Below are 15,601 nucleotides of genomic sequence, written 5' to 3' on the forward strand. Positions count from 1 at the left end.
GGAAGGCAGCACCTCTCTGTGGGAGCAGGCCTGGGAGTCTGGCCCCCTACAGACAGCTTCAATCCCAGCAGACCTTGAGGCTGAGAGTGGGGCCGCTGGGAAAAGGGCTAGTGACGCCCCTCTTCCTTGGAAGCACCGGTATACTAAGAGATGGCATTTGATGCCGGTCCCTTGCTCCAGGGCCAGGTTGCATTCAGGTAAGAGAGATGGTAAGGGATAGCTTTGGGATGACCCACCCACTTAGCAGACCCCACCACTCTGGACCTCAGTTGCTCTGCTTGGAGGCTCCAGGTTCTCAGTCTTGGGCCACCTGGGCTCCATCTCGCCTCCATCTCGCCAGAGGCTGAATGGGGACAGAAACCCGGAGTCCTGCAGGACCGGGAGGGCTGCGTGCGGCAGACAGGAAGCGCACGCTGCCCTGTGGCTCCTGCCCCATCCTAATCCCCTGATTTGCTCCCATCAGCCTCTCAGCAAACACGGGGCCTGCTGGTGTCTAGGGGCTTGTCACCCGGTTAGCGGATTTGTTCGCAGAGACGTCGCAGTTAATTGGCCTTTTATGTGGGGATCAGGGAGTATTTGCTCAGGGTTCCCTGAGTGGAGGCTAGGACTCAGCCCCTGGGCGAGGCTGCTTCCTGACCTCCATCGTCTGGGTGTGGAGGCTGGACAAACCGTGGGGTCTTCCTCCGTCTTTCCAGCACTCTCCGGCCCAAACCTCCTGCCCCTCTGCTGCTTGCACACCTTCTCCGTGCTCCTTCCCCTCTCTCCGCTTTCCTTCTTGTTTCTCTCTGCTCTGTTTCCTTTGTACTTCTCTCTCTCTCTCCAGAATGCTCTCCCTTCAAACCAACCCAGACCTAATGCCAAAAGACGGTGGAGCACTCAACTGGGGTGTCCTGGAGAATAAATACCTCCCCCCACCATAGCCTAACTTCACCCCCCCCCCGCATGTTCCTAGGGCCCTGGGCCCAGTAGGGGGTGGGGCAGAGTGGGGAGAGGAGGCCCAGCGGGGTCACACCCTCCAGCCCTTCTTCAGTCTTCTTCCACCTTCCCGACCCTGCTGCGCCTTTTCCAGTGCAGCTTCTCTGCAGTCTGCGCCCATGGGCAGTTCTGGAAGGAGTCTGCCTCCCTGTCTCCTCACTGCCTGCCCACTCCCCCCAAATTACCCACGCAAATCTGCTTCTACCTGGGACTTAGATAGGTAACTCACTGCATCTGTCTCCATTCTTACCCTGTAGTCCAGGGGTGTCCAGACTTCTGGTGTCTGTGGGCCAGGCGTTAAATACATTGTGACACGTAATCACACACAACAAAATCTCATGATGTTTTAAGTAAATGTATGCTTTTGTGTTGGGCCGCATTCACAGCCATCCTGGGCCACATGTGGGTGCTTGTGTTAGCAGGTAAAACACTCTGAGTGCGTGCACTGTGACCTGAGGGCCTTCGTCTGGGGTTCCGTTCAGGTGACATAACTTTCCATCTCAGGCTGAAGAAAGACTCACCGTTGAGTTCAGAGCCCCTCCCTTCTCCTGCCCCAGGAGACTGCTTCTTCTCAAGGGTTATATCGACAGCAGTCTGCACTTTAGAAAAGGCAGGCAAGAGAAAAGAAGGCTTTAAAGGGGCATTGGCAGAAAGAAGAGAGAGTAGGGGGCAGGGTGGCTGGGGAGAGTTAAGTCTGTAAGGTAGAGGGTAAGTTCATTCTGATAGTGTTGTGGCATCTGGTGGGAAGAAGTGTGTGCGTGCCTGTGTGTGTGTTGAGGGAGGGAACAGTGACCCCACCAGGCCAACTTCCTTGTCCTAGTGCCAGCACACTGGCCAGATAATGTAGCTGGGAATTTCCAGTGACCGGGCTAGAACTGTATGGGAGGCTTCTTGGTGGTCCAAAGCCTGCATGCCAGCTGGTAGTGGATGAAGCTGCTGGCATGTAATTTCCTGGGAGGGCAGCCTGAGGACAATACCGCCCCCCCCATCTCATACTGATTACTGCCATTGGCCTCCCCAATGCACACACACACACACCCCGCCTGGTCCATTTACATCCCCCTAGAGTCTGCAGCTTCCCATCACTCTCTCTGCCTGGACCCCTTCCCAGGGCACGGAGACACAGTGAGCATATGTGTGTGTTTTGGTGGTGGTGGTGGAGGGGGGGAGAGACAGGGAACTAACATCTGTCTCCCACCCTCACTAGGCTATGCCTGCAAATGGCCAGCAGGGTTGCTGGCTTCATAGTTATGATGCCAGGGGGCAGTGACTAGCCAGCAGGAGCCAGAGGGCCAAACAGGAGGGGGACTCAGACAGCAAAGAGCAGACATCCGCAGGAAAGCAAGCAGCTGGGGCCTGCCCCTGGCAGGAGCCAGGGTTTGTTGGCTCAACCCCTGCAGCTGCTGAAACAATAAGCCAGGGCCCCCTGCCCAAGAGGACCCCCTTCCCCACAGGGTCCAGCGGAGGAGCCTGTGGGGAGAGATGTTGCTCTTCGTTCCTGCTTGTCTGGAAATCTGGAGGCAACTGGACAGAGGTGTGTGCGCACCCTCGTACAAATGGAGCAGCAGCTGGGAGACAAGAGCATTCTCAGTTCCTTATGTAAAACTTGGAACAGAGCAAGCGCTCCATATACACTGGTTTACTGAAAACATTTGATGAATTAGTTGGTCCTTACAACTGCTCCCTCAGAGCCCACTGGGCTTCTCTGCCTCTCTCTCTGAATGAGCCACTCCTGTGAGCTTCTGAGAGGGGCTCCCTCAGCTCTGTACCTCCCACCCATCTCCCTCGCCACCGCCTGGGCCTGATTTCTCACCACCTTTCACTCAGACTCTTGCAAACTCACTCTCTGCACTCAGTCTCCCACTGAGAATCCATCCTCTGCTCTGCTGCATTGGGGAGCTGGCATGGATTTGCTCAACCCCGGGTTAGTAAGCTCTGACTGAGTGCCAGACCCTGGGCCGCATGCTTGTCTCTACTGTTCAAATCTGACCATGTCCCTTGCCTACTCAAACATATAATGGCTCCCTGATTCCTGCCGGATGGCCCCCACACATGTGGCATTCAAGAATCACCATAGTCTGGCCTGGCCAATGTGTTCAGATGTTTGGAATGTCGTTCCAACACCGGGGGGCTGCGGGTTCCACCCCCAGTCCAGGAGCCTATAGGAGGCAACCAGTCAATGCTTCTCTCTCACATAGATGTTTCTCTCTCTCTCCCTTCCTTCTCTCTAAAAGCAATGGGGGGAAAAAGTTCTTGGGTGAAGATTGAAGAACCAGAACTACCATAGCCTGGATGCCGTCTGCCCTTCCAAGATCTTCCCCATCACCCAACCTCCTCACCCCATCCCCTCTGGCTACCCAAATCCTACCACCAAGCCGCGTTTTCCCTGAATGTGTGGTGCCCTCTGCACTTCTACGCCTTCGCTCCTGCCAGTCCCTCTTCCTGAAATGCCCTCTCCCCTCCATTCTCCACCTGCTGGATTCCTTTCGCCCTGGCAATACAGCATCTGTCACCTGCGTGGTGACTTCCCCTAGACTCTTCCAGACTGTGGGGTCCTCCCAGACCACTTCCAAGTAGGCTTATTCCCCTACTGTTTAAGTTATGATGTTTTCACAATTTGCTTACATGCCTATCTTCCCCCATAAGCTGCAAGTTCCTCTTAGAGAGCAGACACGAGGCTCATTCATCTTTGTACCCCTGGCGCCTGGCTAAGGTGTAGCATATAGTTGGTACTCAAGTAATGTTAACGAAGACTGAATTATGGTAGACTGCATTTACCTGGCAATTTACTACTGCCAGGGCTGTTCTAAGTGCTTTACTCACTTAATTCTCCTAAAAACTCCGTGAATAGCTACTGTTTTTACCCTCACTGTACAGAGGGGGAGACGAGCACAGAGTGGTGAAGGGACTTGCCTAAAGTTATTTTGCTCGTAAACGGGGGGCCTGGGATTCAAACTCAGGCCAGCCCCCCACCTGTGCGCTTTGTCCCCACACCTCCGTGAAAGGCCTGCCTCTGAGGACAGCAGAAGGAAGCCTCCCCCATCCCCTCCTCCCCGACATTCTCCTCGTGCGCATCATTCTAGTGACAGAATGACTTCCACAGCCACTCTGCTGAGTATAATCCACTAAGACCTCTGGATCTTTTTTCACCATTCTGTGTTTAGTTTCTAAATCCCTCCGTCCCTGCTACCTGTCAGTAATTAAACCTGCTGCTCTCCGTGTTTGCTCCCTTCTGTCATTCCTGGCACTTCTGCAGTTTCAGGGAAGTCGGAAATGGATTCTATGTTTTAATCACCCTCTGTCTCCTCTCTCCGCCTCCATGCCCCCTTTCCCCCTCTCTCTGTAGGTGAGTGCTGCATTCACCAAGGAAGAGACCAATTAAGATCCTCAAATCCCCTGCATCCAGCAAAAGATGTTCCATTTTTCAATTAAAAAGAATATCCCATGGCCTCTAATGATTTACATTCAAATAAAAAAGGTTTTGCCTTTAACATATATGTGATAGGCTTTCCACCTCCCATCACTGAGTCTGGACTCTGTGCTCTCTGGGTTGCTCGTGTGGGTGTTCACAGATTTCTTTGTATCCTTCAGGACCTGTCTCCAGTGTCCACAGGGCCCTCTGCCCCGGGGTCCCTCTGCCCACATTGGTCTTCCTACATCATCAAGGGCTGCGTATCTCAGGGCTCAATTCCTAAAAGATGACTCCAAGATGTCTCTGGGCTCCCACAGAGAAGTGCAATCTGACCTGGAAAAGTTCAGCCTCAACACAAGCTCACTCCCAGCTGTACAATGGGTAGGGTGCAACTGTATTGCAGGGCCATGAAGAGAAGTGCTATTCTGGCCAGTCATGGGAACTTTTCCTTCACTTCCTTCCTTGTGTTCCTCTTCTTTTCCCATTGCTTCCTTCTCCCGTCTCTCCTTCCAGCTCCCCTTCCCCCATCCTCTGCCTGTTTAAGTATAAAGCCTTACCGCCTAGGTCTTGATTGCATGGCTCATAAATATTCAACCTTCCCTAGAAGCAACCTCTGAATATTTCACCACTCAGTGCTGCTCCCCCATCGAATCAGCAATGGGGCTGGACATTTCTCAGGGTCCCTGCCTCCACCCCCTGAGCCCCCTGCTTTCACTTATCAGCGTGGGGCCTTATTTTCCTCCCCATGGTCTTCATCATAAAGGGGCTGCCTGCGGTGGCTTTGGTGCCCCTTGTGGATTTCAACCTTCAGAGGCCCTGAGACCCTGCCTCTAAGTGTGAGAATTTCCAAATATGCCATGATGGGAAGGTGTATCTACTCCATGGCAATAACCAGGCATTAGAAGAGAGGAAGGAAAGCTGGGAATGGATCTGGAGTTATGAGCCAGGCAGAAAAAATTGTAAGCACTACACCTGGCACATGGGAGACGTTGAATAAGTATGCTTCTATTGTGCTGGATGGTGTCCGAGATGCGTATAAAAATGCGGGGGTGAAGGGGTCAACCAGAATATAACCAATGGTTGAAGGAGGTGTGAGGGTATATATGTACAATTTTTTCATCTTTCTCCCATTTAAAACTATTTTGTTAATTAATAGTGAAAAATATAAAAGTACCGCTTTCAAACGGTTAATTAGAGAAAGCAGGGCAGGCAGGTGATGGGTGGAGGGGTCCCTTCAGTACTCAGAGCTCCTGCCCCCAACAGGCACCAGGAGCAGCTCACGCCCAGGCAGTGCCCTGTCTCTCCTTTCCTCCTCTGGTTCGGGAGAGTGGTCAGCAGCGCTCTTTGTATGGAAGGCAGGAGGGAACAGAGAGGTGGGAACAGGAAGTAAGGGCAGGGAGTCAGAGAATGGTAGGTTCCTCTGCAAATCTCCTCCCCGGACCTCTCTTCTGTGATGCTTTGGACAGATCTCATCCAGGCTTAGTTTGAATCCTTCCAGAGGCAGGGAGCTCAGACCCTGACAGGGAAAAACCTAGGACGAGATGGGGCGGCTCCAGCGAGGACAAGGGCTCTGGTCTGTAGATATGTGTCTCACCTTTGGGGCTTGGTTCCGCTTCTGCCTCTAAGTAAAGAACTGATTGGGAATGAGGCGGGAATAGAAGCAGGATCAGAAACAGAGATGGAGCCCAAGAATTAAGGAAAAGAAGATCTCTTAGTAAGATTCCAAATTAGTTTTGACATGGAGACCGAGGGCCAGGAACATCTTTGAACACGGCCTTGAACCAACCCACAGAGGCTCTCAAATCGGCAGAGGTTGGGGACAGGGTGGCAGCCATGACTTGGGCCATTGTCCTAAGAAGCAACTTCACAACCGCCCACTCAGGTCCTACTTCAGGCTGCTTGGGACGGAGGTGGGAGTGGGGAAATATCCCACGGGCTATTTCAGAGGGCCAGGGCTGCTGTCAGAGGAAGCTGCAAAAGTGTGTGTGTGTGAGGGGGAGGGTCGACGGGGGGACAGGGCCCATGTGTTTTGGGCTCTATTAACTAACTCCTTCCCATCCATCACAGCCTCCCCCTGGGCTGCTGCAGCCCTGGCAGCTGGGTCACCCCGGGGAGGCTGGGCTGGAGGTCCCTGAGGGGAGCCAGGCTTCAGGCAGAGCAGTGGAGACACATGTGTGCCTGGCTGGGTTGGGGCTGGCGCCTCATTGAGAAGGGGGCTCTCCAAGCTGGGCTTCATTAGGGCAGTGGCACTAATAGGGGAAGGGGTGCAGGGGGCCGGGCTGACAGCCAATTACTTGCTCTTCTGCATTATGGATTAACCCATCTGGGCCTGGGAGATTGGCTCTGAAAGGGGCACAAAAGGGGGGGGCGTGACCGCAATCACACACTGAATTATCGCGTCGGAGCGCAATTGTCCACCAACAAATGGGCCTCAGGATGGGTGACCCCCTTGGGTTCCGTCCTTCCCCTACCCTCCATCCCACAGGAAGAGCTAGAGATAATCTGCTGCCTGGTTAAGAGGCCCAGCCAGAGACAAGGAGAACCAGGATGCCATTTCAGAAAGCCACACGGGGTTAGGGCAGGGGGTGGGGTTTGAGGTTAAGCCAGAGGAGCCTGAAGCCAAGAAAAAGTTCTACCAAGAGACCTGCATGGCCTCAGTCCTCCAGCTCAGCTCAGAGGCAGCAGCAGTCGCACGAACCTGCCCTGCCTGGAGAAACTCAGAGAGCAGAGGCCTCAGCCCAGCTGGGGGGTAGGCAACGGGAGGGCCCTCGGAGTCAGGGGTCTCTTTGCTGGCCCATCACCCCTTCCGGGACTAATTGATTCCAGGCATGAATAAGGGGTCGGGGAGGACCCGTGCCCTGCTCTGGCATCTCTGCTGCTGTCCCAGTAGGAGAGCCCGCACCCTCCCCCACACCACCTCCTTCAGGAATCAGCCCACTAAAGGGCAATGGAGGGGGTGCCAGGCAGGGGGGCTCTCTCCTCTGGCTAATCCCCTCATTACCATCTCATAATCAGAATCCCGCTTTCAATGTAAATGGGGATGTTAAATATTGGTTTCGATAGGCACTAGCTCCTTTGGAGGAAATTAGGGATATGCCCTGTTTTGCCAGTGCTGGCCCCTCCCACAGCCAGCGGTGGGGAGCGCAGGGTGGGAGCACTAGTGAGGCCCAGGGCTTAGGAGCGTGGTGGTCGTGAAGGTGGTGGGGTCTGACAAGAGGGCAGACAGACTGGTTTTGGGATGGCCAAGGCAGCCTCCATTTCCCTGATTCAGCAGGAGGAACTCGGCCTGAGGAAATCCAGTCATTTCAGACTCATCAAGACTTTGGTGGAGCTAATGGGCCCCTGTTCTCAAATTGCTCTTGACCAGAGATCAGCGAGTTGTTGAGGACCCCAAAGTCGGGGTGCCGGGTAGTGGAGGCGTGTTCACCAGGAGCCCAGGCTCTGTGCCCTCCTGCCCATCACTGGAAAGCCCCGGCACCTCCCGGAAGTGACCTGGATGTCTCTCCAACCACTTCTACATACCAAGCACAGCACAGAGTTACAATGGCCTTCCACATGCAAAGCTTCGTGTCTGTCTTTCCACAGCATCCTGTGACATGCGTGAAAGTGAAATAGTCACTCCCCACCGCCAGGGGAGGCCCGAGTCCTCAAGCACCTCGCCCAGGTGCACACCACGGGGCAGTCACAGATTGGAACCGGGTTCTGGGCCCAGACTCAGCCCCGTCCCTTGGCCCCATGCTCTGTCCTTTGAAATCGAGGCTACTACTGCTCTGGGGACATGGGGACCATTTCCTGTGTCCACAGTCTGACCACAGAGGCTCAGGCAGAGGTCACGGTCTTCGAGGCTCTACCACTAAGGTTAGGACAGAAGCCACCGGCTGCCAGAGAGGCCGCACTGCTGTTCCCTCTCTGTTCAGGGGCTCTTTCCCTCACTGCCTTGTCTCTCACCCGGGTTCAAAACTGGGAGTGGGCCCTGGCTGGTGTGGCTCAGTGGACTGAGTGCAGACCTGCGAACTGAAAGGTCACCGGTTTGATTCCTAGTCAGGGCACAGGCCTGGGTTGTGGGCCTGGTCCCCTGATTGGGGGTGTGCGAGAGACGACCACACATTGATGTTTCTCTCCCTCTCCTTCTCCCTCCCTTCCCCTCTCTCTAAACATGAATAAATAAAATATTTTTACAAATATTACAAACACTTAAAATACTTGGAATTTACAATTTACAAAGTCCTTTTGGTGGGTTATGTGATTGGCTCCTCAAAGCCTCCTCGCAAACCAGCACCATGGCTTCAAGACATGGGTTCTGGGGTCACCCCCAGCATGTGGCTGGCTGGTCTCAGGCAGGTTATGTTCCATTCCCCACCTCAAAGCCGTTATTTATGGAATAAAGATGATAATAATAAAGCCTACCTCCTAGACTTTCTGGGAAAAATAAATGACATTATACACGCCGAATGTTTAGAGTAACGTCTGGTGTGTACTAAGTTCTCGTCAGTGGGGTAAGGAGTATGGTCCCGTCTGACGGGTGCAGACACCGGGGCTCCAAGGACGAAGTGACTTGTCTAAGCTTACTCAGTAGCTGCAGAGCTGGTTCTTAATTCAGGAGGAACTGAAAGCTGCAGCTGGTCCAGGGCCAATGTTCCCCCAGGTGAAAAGAAGGGGGTGTGTCTTAGGTGGCAAGGGCCTCCTCTTTCTGTCTCTCCGGGTTAGGCGCTCGCAGAGCAAGACAAGGCGGGTTCCCACTGCGGCCAGTCTGAGGTGGCGGCCCCTGCTCTGCTGGGCCAGGGCCGCGCAGAGCCGGCACACCATGTGCTGAGCTGGGCCTCCCTGAAAAGAGAGGGTGGAGATGCCTTCGGAGCCCCCCCACCACCCCAGGGTCTGTGAGAGGCTCCACTGCTCAGTTCCCTCCGTTTAGCTTTCTCCTCATTAACTCCCTGGCCTCATTAATCAACCCCATGAAACGCACCCTGGGGAACACTGCCTGCCAGCTCTGCAGCTTGGTGCTTTAATTATCCTCCCAGCGGGAGGAGGAAGGTGCCCCCCACACTCATATACACACGTACAGAAACATGCATGCATGCATATGCAGACACACATGCATATACACGTATATACAGAGATATGCATGCATAAATACACACTGAAGCACATGTGTAGACATGCACACACACAGCAAACACATGCACATATACAGACACACTTGTATACATATAAAACACACATGTGCACGCATACATATACAGACACACACTGATATGCACAGAGAAACACACACATACATATACAGACACACTCATGTACACACAGAGGAACATACACACATACATGTGTGTGTATACGGGCACACATACACACAGAGAAAGAAACACGTACACATACACATACACATATATAGATACACACAATACACACACATACAGACACACACACTCCTGCCCTTGGATGGCCCAGACAAGGCAGGGCCTATGACGTGACTCAGCCAGGGCAGCAGACCCTGGACTCAGCCCCAGGCAGTCCTAGCACCTCCCCTGTATTTGTCAAGTGAGCTTACTGTGAGGTTGTCATTTGCATCAAGTCCCCTTCCCACAAGGGAAGCGGAAACTTCCAAAAAAGTTCATACACCTTCATTTCTTTGGTCTCATTTCATTTACTAATCAAATCCGCTGTGATTCTAGGTGCCGGAGATAAAGACACAGTGCCTATCAGGCCTCAGGAAGCTCCCACATCACCCAGGAGGGACAGCAAAAAAAAAAGCAAACCCAACTTGAAAAAGCAAATACAAAAACAAACAAACAACAACAACAAAAACACCAGGTGAGGTGCTATTCTAGAAGAAAGCACAGGATGTCCCAGGAGAGGCGAGCAGGACCCCGAACACAGCCACGGCGTGTCAAAAAAGGTTCTCCTAAGAAGACCTCAGCTTGAAGTGGGACTTGCACTGTAAGTGGGAGTTAGCTGGTGCAGGAGTGGGTGCTTACAGAAGCAAATAGCAAATGCGGAGGATGAGGCACAGACAGCACTGTGTGAAGGGCCCCGTGGGTAATGCAGTCTGGACGGGGGCCCGGGAGGTAACAGGCCTGCGGTGCTGGAAAGAGCCGGGTCAGGGGGACCCTGTAGGCAGGCCAACAATGTGGACTTACAGCGTGAACTTCCAAAACCTAAGTGCAACGAGGAGTTACTGACAGATTTCAAAGCCAGAGAGTGACATGATGAGACTTATGTTTTGGATTTTTGTGTGTGTGAGAAGAACAAATTCGAGGGGGACAGAAATGGAGGCAGAGAAACTAATTAGCAGGCGAGGTGACTGACTGGGTGTGGGAGGCAAGAGAGAAAGAGCAGTTGGGAATATTCCCAAGTTTCCTCCACCACGGGGGTTTGGGGACTGGGAGGGGGGCTCTCCGCGGGTGTCTTAAGGTCTCAGACTCCACCCAAGCTGAAGGCAAGGCAGAGTCCGGCTGGTGCTATCCTCTGGGGAGACTCGTCTCATGGCCCCGGTCACTCCAGCAGTGCTCTAGTCTGTGAGAGTAAACACAGACGGGACCCGAGTTACACACTCACAACTGCAGGGCCTGGGGCGGCAGAAAAGACCCCGGCAGACCAGGGCGGGAGTTAGTGCCCCCTGAGGTGGGCAGCGCCCTTCAACCGGAGCCCACTCTGCCCCTGCTAGAGCGGCTCAGGATGGCCAGATAGGTCATCTGGGGGAGAAGCCAGAACTCGGTTATTTTTTTTTAAAGATTTTATTTTTTTATTTTTAGAGAGAAGGAAGGAAAAGGAGAAAGAGAGGGCGAGAAACATTGATGTGAGAGAAACACATCAATTGGTTGCCTCTCACACACCTGAGCAAACCCACAACCCAGGCATACGCCCTGACGGGAATGGAACAGGCGACCTTTCAGTCTCCAGGATGCCACCCACCCCACTGAGCCACACCTGGCTGGGCCTCAGCACCGTATGTTTTAATAGAGCTCCTCTAGTTTTAAATGTCCATGCAATCAAAACGTGCTTGGTGTAAAACACACCCAATATATTTCAATTCATGGGCTCCTAAGGATGTTTTTTAAAAACCATTGTTCACCTCTAGAGGATGCTAGGGAACCAACTCATAATTTTGAGAAATAATGAGTGAAGGAAAAAAGCACGCTATTTACCCCACCTTTCCTACTCAGACTATACCTCAGGATAAACAGTTGGTGGCAGGTTTTCCGTAGGGGGTATTCCAGCTCACACACGACAATGGAATCACAGAAATAGAATGCCACGATGTGGCAACTTCTAATGAACAAATGGATGTGGGCAGCAAGCATCACTGGGTGCTAATACAACAACAAGAACAACAACAGCACAGAAAAGCAGACATTACTCCTGACACAATAGTGCCTGTGAAGCGCTTTTGCCAAAAAGTTGAGTACCAACTACTCAAGCCTCTTATGCCTAACAACCAACTTACAGGAAGTATGGAGGCAGGAGGACTCGTTCAATGACACTATGGGGTTACCCAGGCTGTAGAAATTCTACAGAATAAATGGCCCTGCTTCTTCAACAAATACATTGTGAGGAAAAAAGAGATAAACGGGGAAACGTCCGGTTCAAACAGACGTGCCACTCCGTGGGCATATTTGGATCCTACAATGATTTGAACACTGTCAGTGACAATGAAGAAAAATCATTGAGACAATGGGGGGAGTTTGAAAACTGATTGTACCTTTCAGGTGCGATAAACTTGGGCGTTATTTTGTTGTTTAGTGAAGTCCCGCCTCTACCTCAGCACTCCGGGGCCCAAACAAAGGCATCCACTGCCTACGAAAAATAATCAAGGCGGGAATCCCCGCTCCCGAGAGTTCGGGTCAGCGCAGAGTCCTCGAACTTGAGTCGACAGAGAGTTTGGGGCGGGAAGGGGAGCGAGGGGAAGCCCCCCTTATGCCCAGGCGCCCGGAGGCTGTTGGAGGAAGCCCTAGCGCCGTGTCCGTGCGGTCTCTGCTTAGCGCCCCCCGCCTCCTCGGAGCTCCCCCACCCCCGCCCCCGCTCCCTCCGCACTGAGCGACCCCTCCCCGGGCACTAGTCCGCCCGGCGCGCGCGGGGCACGCGGCCGCGGGGCGCAGGCGGACCATGGGCCCCGCGGGCCTCCCATTGTTCCCTGGTCGTCCTTCCCGGGCCGCGAGAGCCCAGGTCAGCGCTGTCCTTAGGGGTTCCGTGGGGGTGGGTGTTGGCCGCAGATCCTCTGGGTCTTCTGTCGGGCCGCGCCCCTTGCTCTCTCCTGCCCTCCGCCCTGGGGTCTGCGCAAGGCGCTGGGGCGGCCCTCCCTGCTCCCGCCTCCTCCATCATCCGCTCCAGGCGGGTCGGGGTAATGAGCCGCCCTCGGCCAGACCCCCGCGCCATTGTCTGCATGCGGGGGTGAAGCCGGGTCTCCGCGGTGCTCTGGAGGGTGACCGCGCGCGCGGCTGCGAACTCCGCTTCACACCTGCTCCTGCTCCCGCTCCCAGCCCGGGGCCGGGGCGGTGTGTCCGTTCCCTCCCCGCGGGAGGGGTCTCAGCTGGGCCTGCACTTGGTAAAGAGGCCGTGGAGAGGCCGGCCACGGCCCGAGGAGGAGCTATAAATTTGGAGCAGATGCGGCCTGACAGTCACCGGGCCCGGGAGGTGGGGCGGGGTGGGGGGTGCGGGGCGGGGGGATTGGCGCTCTGCTCCGGGCTCAGGCGCACCCTCCAGTCTGCAGCTGAGTTAGAGGGACTGCAGGCCAAGGTGACCAGGACTTTGGCAACACTGAGCCTCGCCCCCCACCCCGGCTTCCGCTCTTTGTGGGGCCCAGTGTGGGGAGGAGGCGCGGAGGGCAGGGAGCTGCCTGAGTAAGCCTAGTACTGCCGCCCCCCCCCCCCAAAAAAAAAGCTGTGGTTTCTTCACAACAGACTGGCGAAGTCTGCGCCCCTGGCTCTGGGCTGGCACTTTTTGGCAGCAGCTGGTAAAAAATATGGAAGATAGCAGAAGCATGCTTCAGTTGTTTATTTCACATTATTTGTTAAGTGCCCATTTTGAGCTAGAAATGCCAGAGAGGGAGGCAAAGACAGACGGGATGCGGGGAGGGTGAGAGAAAAATACGAAGGCATAACGCGCGCCTTGTGGCGTATTGTGCGCACTGCAACACTGTGCACTTGGGTAGCGTTTCCCTTTAGGAGGCAGTATTCTTTCCACCAACAGGAGGGAGCAGGGTGCAGAGTGCCTCCCGGGGGGGACACCGGCCCCTGGACCGGTTTTCCGGTGGCATTGCGCCACAGTGCCGGGGAGGTGAGCGGAGACTTCCGTGGATCTGGGAGAAAGTGGAGAGAACCGGAGCCGAGCCTGGGCGGGGTGGGCGCAGCCGCAGCTGGTCGTTCCTGCCCTGGACACTAGAGGGCTCCCTCACTGGAGGAGTGTGAGGTGGAGGCTGAGTCGTCTCCAGTCTGAAGATCTTGGTTTCCTAACCAGTCTGACCGAGGGCGAATTTGGGGGTTAGTGTCCAGACACCGGTGCCAAAGTGAACTGGCCAAAGCCTCTGCAGTGACTGTCACCTCTCTTTGCAGCCATTCCTCAGCTTTCTCTCACACTCCGCGGGGCTGACTAGACTGACTTGCAGGGTCCATTGCTCCTTCCTTAGCTGCACCCCACTCCCACAGCCCCCTGGTCCATACTCACACGGTTTTCTCCGCTAGTGGTTCTCAAACGTGAGCATGCAACAAAATCACCTGGAGGGGGGAGTGTTAAAACACACCCAGGGTGTCTGATTCCTTTGGTCTGGGGCAGGGCCTGAGGATTTGCATTTCTGAGTTTCCCCAGGGATGACAGCATGAGGACCACACTTTGAGGGCCCAGAGGGAAGGAAAGGGAAGGGCCAGGGAAAGGGAAAGGAAAGGAAATTTCTGCAGTGCTGGAGAAGGTCGTTGGAAGTCGACGTTCCCCGGGGTACTGGGGTGCCCTTGCTGTCCGCGAGGGAGGAGAGGTTAAGCCCTCGAGAAACTGTGGGCTCTGCCAGAGTTAGCCCAGTGTGTGTCTCCTTGCTGGAGACTCAGCGCTCCCCCTCATGGACCCGATGGCTCCGTGCTCCCCTCCCCCTTCCAAGGAAGCAAGAATTACCTGGTTTGTCTTCCCCACCTAGGCCGATCATCCACTCGTCTCCTTGCCAGTCACTAAAGGCGCAGGGCGGGTTGTCTTACACGTTTCAGTTTGTAAATTAATCAGCATAGGTTTGGGTACTCAATAGTGCCTCCATGAATGATTGTGTACGAGTGAATGCTTTCATGCTCATTTTCTTCTTTCAGGGAACCCTCACCTACCAGTCCCTCCTCGCCTTTGTTTCTCTCTCCCAGGTGTTCTAAAACACTTCCGAGTGGCAGAGAGTTGCTGACACATTCTCTTCAAGGCGTCGGTATCGTTATTACCAGTTAGGAGCCTTTGGCTGGTGACAAAGGAGCCCCACCTCGGAGCCTAAGGATGGATTTGCAAAAATGGAATTAAAAATCGAGATTAGATGAGCAAAACTGATGGCATTTTATTTCCTACCACCAGGTGGCAGACGTTGCCTCGTTAATGAGAATTAACCTTGTGCTTGAAGCCGGGCCTAGACTCGACTTTTTTCCAATCAGAGGCCGGAGCAGAGCAGTATTTCTCCATTTAGGGGGCTCCGGAGTGGAGGCAGGGAGAGCAGTTGCTTGAAAATAACTTTGTAACCCGCCGATGTACGTGAGCAATTCCTTACCTTCCTTCTCGGTGACAAAGAGCTCGCCGATACATTCTAGTTTTTCATTCTGAAAAAGGGGTACACCCTCTTGTATAAGTTTTTTAAAAATGGGTTCTTTAACTAAAAAAATGCGAACAATGTAACTGCAAAGTAGAGGTTTCTGATGCAACATGGAACACGCGGCAGCCCTGAGCCACTGGGCCCGCTAATCGCCAGCATTCTTTCCCCAGCACCTGACTGCGGGCGCGGGTCTGCGGGCGCGGGTCTGCGGGCGCCCTCTTGTTTTCAGCCACCCGGGAGTTCTTTGTCCCGTTGCTCCAAGGAACTTTTCTCAAAGTAAAAACAGAAGCTTTATTTTGACTCTAGAATCCGCTCAAGCGCTCTTACTAAATTCCAGTTTGCATGTTGATAGTCTTTATTATGCCCCAAATGATCGTGACTGTCGGGTGACACTCAACACACCACACCTATAGCAAGAGTTACACACACACATATGTATGAATATGGCTATA

Source organism: Phyllostomus hastatus, unplaced genomic scaffold, assembly GCF_019186645.2.
Source record: "Phyllostomus hastatus isolate PE091 unplaced genomic scaffold, TTU_PhHast_1.1 phas_scaffold_193, whole genome shotgun sequence".
In the NCBI taxonomy this organism is placed as follows: domain Eukaryota; kingdom Metazoa; phylum Chordata; class Mammalia; order Chiroptera; family Phyllostomidae; genus Phyllostomus; species Phyllostomus hastatus.